This window comes from Cyclopterus lumpus, chromosome 7, assembly GCF_009769545.1.
Source record: "Cyclopterus lumpus isolate fCycLum1 chromosome 7, fCycLum1.pri, whole genome shotgun sequence".
Lineage (NCBI taxonomy): Eukaryota > Metazoa > Chordata > Actinopteri > Perciformes > Cyclopteridae > Cyclopterus > Cyclopterus lumpus.
The window spans coordinates 8,636,116-8,646,120 of record NC_046972.1 but is presented as its reverse complement, the minus strand read 5'-3'; positions in this window follow the sequence as shown (position 1 = coordinate 8,646,120).

Genomic DNA, 10,005 nt, shown 5'->3' with positions numbered 1-10,005 from the left:
GCCTCAGAGGCACTTTTCCCACTCGGCCTGTTGGCCTCTGTTGGTGCACTTTTTATTTCTGGTCGACTACAAACAAGTTTCCTCTTGTTCAGCTCTTTCGTTCTCGTTGTGATCCACTGGAGCGGTCTGTTGAACTCATTGATCCTGATTGGAGGCATGCGGTTTTCCTTTTATGTGTGTGTGCTGGAAAGAATCAGTCTCACACTGAATCACTGCAGACCTGAATTTCCTCAACATGTGTTTAATTTTATTTTCATTTAAGACTCTTATTTTGGCAGCTCAACTTTGGCATATGATAAGATAACTGAGTTTTGTTTGACCTATTAGTGTTGACTCTAAAATCAAGCAATTAACAGATGCACTTTTGCTGAAGATTTGAGAAAAGTACTAATTAGACACAGCACTAAATTCCAAACTTTTATTTATTTTTTACTGATATTGTTAGTCATGATGTTCGATATTTCCAATTCAATGTACTGCTGCTGTTTGTAGGATCAGTGATGGAAGCTTAAAGATATCTTCAAAGCAATTGCTGTTCTGAAAGATCCTGTACAGCCATCTTCACGCTAACGCAGATAAAGTCTTCATCCATGTTTTCTGAAAGTTTACCATCCACAATGACTGATATTATTCAACTAATCTTTTCTTCTTTTCTTGTTGTTTGCCACTTTCTCAAACTATCAATTTAACAATTTTTTTATTGGATCAGGTGTAAACTGGGAGGAATATTCAGTTAAATTAAAAAGAGGTCTATACCACTGATCTAATAAGAAGTCTAAAATCTGAAAACCACATTGAAGGATGAACTCGATGACATTATTCATTCCGTGTGTGACCTGAATTATGTTGAAACATATTTGAGTGTTTTCTTTTCTTCTTTTGCTTGTTGATCTTTAGTTGGCTAACACTCATCATCTATTTACTTATTTAAAGTAATGAAAAACAGTTTCTTCCGGCTTGAAGAAAACTAGCCTTATCTTATGCCTCATGGAAGAGAGGAGAGTTTGGTCATTAATCTCCTATGTTTAGTCCCACTCATCGTCTGGGAGAAAGAAATGAACAATTTCTTGGTGTGTCACAACCTATTAAGGAGTGTATTCCAGTATGACTAATACAACTCATTACTCATTAAATAGTTTCAGTGGACCCACAGTCCGTGCTCAAGCTCAAACATCATATGACCCACTTCAAGCAGGACTGTGTATTATTCATCTTTCAGTTTTCAGACGACCATCATTTCTAACTCGCTGACCCCTTGATGTTCCACAACAACCACAGAAACCTCACTCTCCTCCATGGTGAAGGTTTGAATGTGCTTTGTCTTCAGGCTTCTTTCATGAAAACCCACAGAATAATTCCTCCCGCAGCTTAAAATGAGGCTTACTTATAGCTGTGTGGAAATGTTTTGGAACTATGATGTATCCAAATGTCTTGATGTTTGTTCATACCCTCCAGAGAAGACAGTTTTGAGTCCCTTGAAAATAAAGTATTTCAAGGGTTTTTTCGGCGTTCATAAGAGATACATATTCTAGCTTGGTTCTAGGGTCACTAAAACATTTCCTACATGTACTGTAGCAAATAAAAACAATTCATTGTTTCATTAAGAACAAGGTGGAAGGAAATACTTCATTTCTGACACTTTAGAATGATTGCCTGCTTTGGTCAAATGTCCACCTTAATTCAAAGTGAGGGTAGTGCAGAAAAGGAAAACATACTCAATATAGTGATCACTTCCCTTATCTAATGAGATTAGTCTTAACAGTTGTTTCCCAAATGTTAGACTTCCATTTTAACTGATTAATAACAAGCATACATTGGCTCTAAATCTATTTTAATAACATAAGCAACATAACTTCTATCAAATGCTTCCTGTTAACTACGTAAATGTATCCATCAATGGAAGCGGATGACTAACTATTGCCATAAAAAACACATCTTAGCAGCCAAAATGTTTCCTGTTTTCACAGAATTTTGTATCCCTAAATTTGCCACAGCTTAACAGTGATGACAAAGTCTTGAATATGATTTGTGTTTTGTTTGAAACAAACTACAAAGCAAATCAGCCAAGAGGGGTCAACAATGCAAAATTAACAAGCTAAGATTGAGACTTATCATTTACAATCGCATGAAACAATGCAGTCTTGCACCACTCCAAACAGTAAAGACTTCTAAATATAGAAATATGCCAATACATTAAGATGTATTAAATGTAAATGTATTTCATTAAGGATGAACATCAGTATTTAAACTTGCACTCTACGTTAGCAATGTGTAATGCAAAAGCTTCAACACTGACTGTATACTCTTTATCAGCTATGGAGATAAATATTAGAGTGTGTGTGTGGTTGTGTGTGTGTGTGTGTGTGTGTGTGTGTGTGTGTGTGTGTGTGTGTGTGTGTATAAGGTAACACAATACTTTGTATGACAGCCATGGCAATGCACTGGAACTGTCACCATGAAAAGATGTCAAATCTGATCAGACTTTTAAAGGCAGTCATTTGTTTGCTCATGTTCATGTGAATTTACTCAGAAGTGGGAATCCTTTTGTTGTGTTCTTTATTTCATCTTGTAAACGAAAACCCCACAACAAGCATCTATTGACTGTATGTCTTCTCAATAAACGCTATCATTCTTCTCGGATAAAATCAATCTTCTTTCTCTTTTTAGAAATCCTTTTCTTTCAGAGTTGTTGATTGCAGGTGTTTTGCAAATGTTGAGCAAAATGAAACTTTAAAATGCAGTGGATGAACACTTGTAGTACCCTTCAGATGTCAGGAAGCCTCGGTGTCGCTGAATTTCACCAGTGCCATTTTTTAGCTTTTTATAACTTTATTGTAAGACACTGTGGGATTTTTAACACATAGTATATAAAGTACCAGTTGTATCCAGTCCAATCCTCATAAAAACATCCTTAATTTTAGCAAAATTAAAGAACAAGCTTTAAATCAAACTTGCTGGCTCTACCTGTCGTATGAAGTTTCAAATGGTTACCAAATTGTATCTATGGTCTCTCTATATGCTTTGTGTAAAGCCACACACTCCAGAGAACATATTGAGGTTGATAATCAGATGATTGTTGCTCGTCAAGGACCCAGACTGACGCTGTGCCTGATCCGGCCCATCATCTATACAGCGATGACTCACCACTGGCGTCGGCCGATTTCTGCTTGTGTCGACCGCGCAGATGATCCACTGGCTTTTGTGTCGTCACCATAAATAGGACGAGGCCTGTCATAAAGAACTGCAACTGACGATGTTTGGGCCCAATCATTTCCTGGCATTAGCAAGATTGTTTTCAACAAATACCAGAACATTATTTAAGTTGTGAGTTTTCATGTTGTGTTGCTGAGAGTCATCCATTAGGTATTTGAAACTGATGGAAAGAGAGAGACAAAGAGGTGCTGTTTTTACCCAGAGCAGAATAAACAACTGAGAGACGGACACCTGGTTATTTAAAGGTTGCAGTAAACCGTACAGCAACACACAATTACATGCCAAACGTTGACTGAGTATTACTGGGAAGTCTGGTAGATATCTTGCATACCACAGGTTGTTTACCACTACACACACACTTATGGTTCACTTCCTTTTCCTGTTTAAGAACAGAGCTAAAGCTTGAGTTGGTTCTTTCCCAGCTTGCAGAGATAATGACCTGCCTGTGTGTGTGTGTGTGTGTGTGTGTGTCTGATAGCTGCAACAGCTGTACTTGGTAAGGAGCAGGCCCCTCAGGAACTGCCCACCTGAGACCAAACCTTTTCATACACACTATATTTAAAGACGGGCTCTTTACATCAATGAATGAATATGAGCACAGAGAAAAAGACAAAAAACTGAAATCAGGAACATGCGCTGTCTTGTTTTAGTAATGTTATAAGATCTCTCTTGATACATTTTGTTACTTGATGTGCGTCATCTTTACTTGTGACATTAAAATCAAATCATTTAAAAAAAAATATATATATATATTGTAGTGTCACGGGCTGTCGCTAGGACAGGCTAGCCTGGGGCGGTGCAAAGAGAGAGATGAACACAGGCACGTCCAAGGGTATTTAACAAAAAGTCCAGGTTTATTTCCCATCCCACCAGCAAGGTAACATCCAAAAACAACAAAGTATCAAAAAAAAGGTCCAGTTAGGTAACACAAAACATCCCGGAGGAGAAAGTGGTTAATTAACCAAACAAAAACTCAATCCTGGTGAATCCAGGCTACGAGGTCCTCTCCCTTGTTGTCCTCTTCCAGGTGCTCGTGGGTTCAACTTCCGCTCTTCTTTCTCCTTCCCAGGTGCTCTCCCTTAAGTCTCCCAGCCCTGCCTCAATCAGGTGCCTTAAGCAGCTGCAGCTGGGTGAGCGGTGAGGCAGGCTGGGAGATGTAGTTTTTGCACTGGTGGCCACTCTGTAGCGTCCCTCCACTACCTGTCCCCTTGTGATGCCACAATATATATATATTTTCTATATAATTTGACAGGATCCGTTGCTTTTAGAGCAATGCTAGCTGCAGCCATGCCATGATGTGTTGCCTAACCTTAACCAAATAGTTTAGGTGGCCATGTTCCCCTAGATCTCTATGAGGTGGCATAAAACTCTCATATGAGTCATTTCACACATGGACCGATTCGGGAGGCACTGACAAACAACCTACAGTGTTGTGTCATGAGGCATGAACTCTTCTCACTTCACCATAACCTTTCTGTGTAAAGAGGTGATTGAATGAGGTGTGATTCAGGGACACAGCAGCCACTTCACTTGCACAGATGACTAAATACCCTGATTTTGCTCAGGGGACATCTCTCTTTGGTAGAGCACGTATATATGCAGTCCATTTACCTTTTTATTAAACAGAGCTTAATAACGGTCTGATATTCCAACGGCCAGCTCTTTATTGCACACGGTATGTGCCGACACCTGACATACCAGAGACGGAGGGGTGCTGGTAGTGCTTGAAGCAATGCATTACACTCTTTGTCTTTGTACTACAACACTTGAAACTCTAATGAAATGACTTGGCTGGTGGTAGGTGGTAATTGGAGATAATTTATGTATGTTTATCCAATACTGTTTTTTCTTATTTGTGCCTATTTGTTTTTCTATAGAAACAATTAGCTCGGGGAATGTTTGGGTTTTCAAGCTGGTAGGGCTCTCCATCACCGTAAATCCCAGCCATCATAAGTCTGAGTGTGTGTGTGTGTGTGTGTGTGTGTGTGTGTGTGTGTGTGTGTGTGTGTGTGTGTGTGTGCGTGTGTGTGAGTGAATGAGTGACCGACCCTGGTTAGTTAGTGGAAGCTCGGATTGTGTCAACAGACTTTCTGACTTGCTGAGGCTAATCACTGATGTAATTACTGTTAATTAGGCTCATCAATCATTAGACATGTCAGCCTGTCTCACTGCCTGGTAACTAGTGTATGTGTGTGTGTGTGTGTGTGTGTGTGTGTGTACTTTATTGTATTGTATAGGTAGGGAAAAGACAGGCAAGATACGGTTGATTTAATTTTGGCTTTTTAGGAATAAAGACTACGTAAATTAATTTTTACATGGCTCAGCTTTATATTGTATTTTACCACCTCGGTGTTACCAAGTCAGGAATAATAAGACCAGAAACAAGCATGCCAAGCAACCAAAACCAACGTATCAACAATAGTATTCAGATGTTGCATGATATACAGAATGATCTACACGTGCTACAACTTATCAATGAGTTAAATATTGGGCTGCAATACAATCAGTGGCATAGTAGCAGTAATGTATTCTAATGGTTCATTGAAACTGCTTTACATTTACCATACAACGTGTTTATTGTTCAAGACAGCAATGCAATCACAGGGATACACATCTTAAACTCAACGTAAACAATCCAGCATGCAGTGGGAGAAAAGTGTTTATTCATTCAGCAAATGCAGTTGCAACCTCTGTGCAGCTTTGCCTCTAGACACTGTGTGAATTTAAAATATTGAATATTATCTCTTCCTTTGCCTTCAGTTTTTTTTTTGCGTCATTTAAACAGTTTTATTTTGAGACAAGAACACAATTTGATTTATAGTTTTTTTATGGTACTGTAGTTACATTACATGTCATTTAGCTGATGACTTACAATCATGTTACATTCATACACCATAGACACAGCTACAGGGAACAATTCAAGGTTAAGTGTCTTGCTCAAGGACACATCAACTAGGGTGGGGATTGAACCGCCAACCCCCTGATTGAAAGACGGACCTGCTAACCACTGACCCGCAGTCGCCCCCGTATCCCAGTGGATATGATGACCAAACTGTATACACGTTTTCAGGAGCTTATGTTTAATTAACCATGTCAAGGTGTCATTTATAAAGCTAATGGCTACTGCAGAGATTGGCCACTCCCTACAGTAGTTCAAGAGTTATTCATAGCATATTTTAAGAAAGAATATTTTACAGTAGCTGCTGAAATGAAACCCAAGAGGGTGCCAAAAGACTTGCAGGTACATTGTGGAGTTTTTACTACTAGCTCTATAAAATGCACATTTAACTTACACATTTCTCTAAGTGCATTGTATACTCGTCAGTCTGAGTGCACTGTAGTACCTACCACTTTAGAACTAAAATATTCCAACAGAAAACTGAGCTTTGTCTTTTATTTGTAATTTAAATAATTTCATGAGCTCACTGAGAACTGTATTAGTCGAGCTCCATATATGTACATGTTTAACATTTAAAAGAAAGGCATGGGAATAAGCCTTTTCTATTCTCATCTGGTGCAACAAATTGAATGTCAACATGCCAGTGTGTATAAAAGGCATTAGAGTGTTGGGCACTCAGTGATATCATGTTTCATACAGAGGCCACTGTGCGCCAAGGTTAAGATGCACTCAACTATATATGGAAGTATACGCGCTTTACTGGGCAGGAGAGAGATAGAGCGATACCTGCGAAACACACCCACACACAAATACCTGCCTTGATATGGACACAGGAAGAAGATTGAGTTACATATCCTATACTTACCTCTACACTTGTTCAGACCCTTGCCGATGTAATGCCTCCAACTATAAGATGCACAGAATTGCATAAATACAATTTATTATTGTGTGAACAAGGTGAGACAAGTAAAGGAGATATCTACCTGTGACCAACACCTGATATGACTACTAGAAAAGAAACTGGGTGAAAGTTCTATGGCACATGTCTTGCATAATGTTTTGTTTTAAGTTAATGAACAGAAAGCATCAAATTAGTTAAATTAAATATGTATATATTAGTCAGTTTACATGGATCCCTGACAAGAGTGTTTCAATCTGGACTTCTAAAAACACCCCTGACTGGTCCCTATTATATCTCAAAAACTAGATTATGCTTCAACATAACACTTAAAAACTAACTAACTAAAATATATTTGTGGTTATCTAAAGACATGTGTGGGAAAGTCTTATAGTAATAATAATTCATTATACATCGATACATTGTAGAGTCAATAAAACAGTGACTAATGCCTAAAGACTCAACACATGCAGATCACTAATTCAGAAAAGAAATTACGGCACCATTCTGATGTTTACATTTAGGCAAATAAGCAAAACCAATAATCTTTCACCGACAAACCCTTTTCCTCCAAGGCCAGTAAGTTCCTCCATAGTCGTACGTTATCTGTTTTCCAGCGTTGTTTTTCAGAGCAAAGAGAGTGAGGTGTGGCTTGCCCTCTGTTATGACCTTCTTGCAGTTCGGCTGATACTGGTCATCATTGACTAGTCTTCCAAGACTGCCATCTTCTTGAGCTGTATCAACACTTCAGAATGATAATAAATCACAGATAAAGCTTCACGTAACAAACTATTGATTGTATTTTCAACAGTTGGTTTTGAGTAAGCCCAGCTCTCAATAGTGAAATTACTTACAATTTGTATACGTAAATATCCGGTGCAACACAGGCTACATTACTGATGGTTATAGTTAACTTTAACTATTTTAACTAACTGAATTATTATCAAACATTTGTTTGGAATGTAATTGTGAACCTCCTTTCCACCATGATTTTTCTTGTCAGTAGAACAAATAAAAAGATAGCACATCTACTATGATATATCGATCTACTCCTCTGAGATTCTGCAGATATTATTTATTCCCTTCTATACTCCACCGTAAAGTCTCCTTTTTGGAAATGAGCCTTGGCAAACACACCTTGACCTATTACACACAAATGCATACATACAATGACACTGCTGAAAGCTTTACATTTACATGTTGAACATCCCTAGAAGCTTCACGTAGGAACTATTTTAATAATACATCCATAACCACATGACATCAATAAAATGGTGAAAACATCGAAAAAGTTTAATTTGTTTGCTTTGATTTGGTGTATTTTACTTTTGTCTTGGCGAGGGCCTTGGTAGCATTTTCATTAGCATCCCTTACTGGAGCTTGCTTAAGTTTCCTTGCAGCCACTGATAATCCTGTGAACAAATACAATGCAGTTTTAATGTAATCTGATATCCTTTTATATCTTAAATATAAGCAAACTTTTTTCCATTCCTCAAATTTTTCTTGCCATTTCTGTTTGTTTATCTCGGCATCGAAAAAAAGAACAAAGATATCAGGTCATGTTTGGGTACCAGTGGTGAGAGGGGGTTGGGGGCCAGGGGTACGCTTAGGGAAATTATAACATGCAAAACCATTGTGAAAATTCCCTTTTATTTTCATTTAAATTCAAGCTAATTTACCTGGCTTGTAGATTGCTAAAATTAAGTGTGTGTTCAAATGCTGCATTTAAATGACTCAGTCTACAGAAATAAATCTTAATGTAATGAAGTAATTAATTACCTTTTTTTTAATACTTTCCTCAATCAAATCTTGCACATGCGCATTCGTCAAGTGTGTGAGGCTGTACCATCCTCTGCCACTTGTGGCCGATAATGAGTTACCTCTTTTAAGCACAGTGTTAGTGTATGTTTATTGTGGGGAAACCTCTAAAAACTCCACAGGGGATTTCTCTGACCTTGTTTTCACTCACTTGGATGTAAAATGATGATGGGGTCCAAGTTGTTGGTCCCCATCAAATTTTAGGTTCCCACCCTTTGACTGTGCTTACATGCTTTGGGCCCCACCATTATAATACAAATAAACACACGCACACACACACACACACACACACACACACACGTATATACAGAAAACTGAGCACCCCTGAAAACAGTGGGGGAATAATGCGTTGCCAGATTGAGTAATAAGGACCCAATTTAATTTTGTGTTTATGACCACATGCTGTATTAGTGTGTGTGATAGTGTGTGTGTGTGTGTGTGTGTGTGTGTGTATGTGTGTGTGTGTGTGTGTGTGTTGTATATTCCTGCGTCGATCTGCATTGCCAGCAGTGCTTTTTTTACTGTCTTAAATAACTTGTAGCTTTTCTTTAACAACCACCTCTGCATGCCTTTGAGACACTCTGCATGCCTTTGAGACACCTCAACGTGTAACAGGGAAAAGAGTGCATTAAATTGAAACACTGAAAAAGATAACTCATGTGCGTAGCTGGAGATGAATGTGTATGTATTCAAGAAGAAACTAGACAAATATTTGTTATATGTTTTCTTTGAGTGTTAGTGCATTCTGCAGCAGGTGTATGTTCCAGAATTGAAGGTCAGTCACTGGCCTCTGTAGTGGCGTGTGATTAATAAAGTCCACCTTTTTGCATAAACTGCCTACAATTTCCATAAAACATTATGGAATGGAGTTTAAGCTCTTCAAGATTTCAAGGTCAATAACATGCCACAAATCTGAGAAGTCACAGGAAGGCACCATAGTGCAACTGCCACCATGTGGTGAAAACATGTATGACATCATTCTGAATCCAGAGCTGGGAAAAGTAGAATAAACTTGAATCAAACTAAACAAATCTAAATAAATCAACCTCTGTCACCACACTTATTGTCTCTCCAGTCATTCATTTATTCATTCATGAAATCTCACGCTGGCAGAAATGAAAAACAAAAATGGAGCACATCATCATATTGTCATGAACATCTTCAACCATTTACTGTC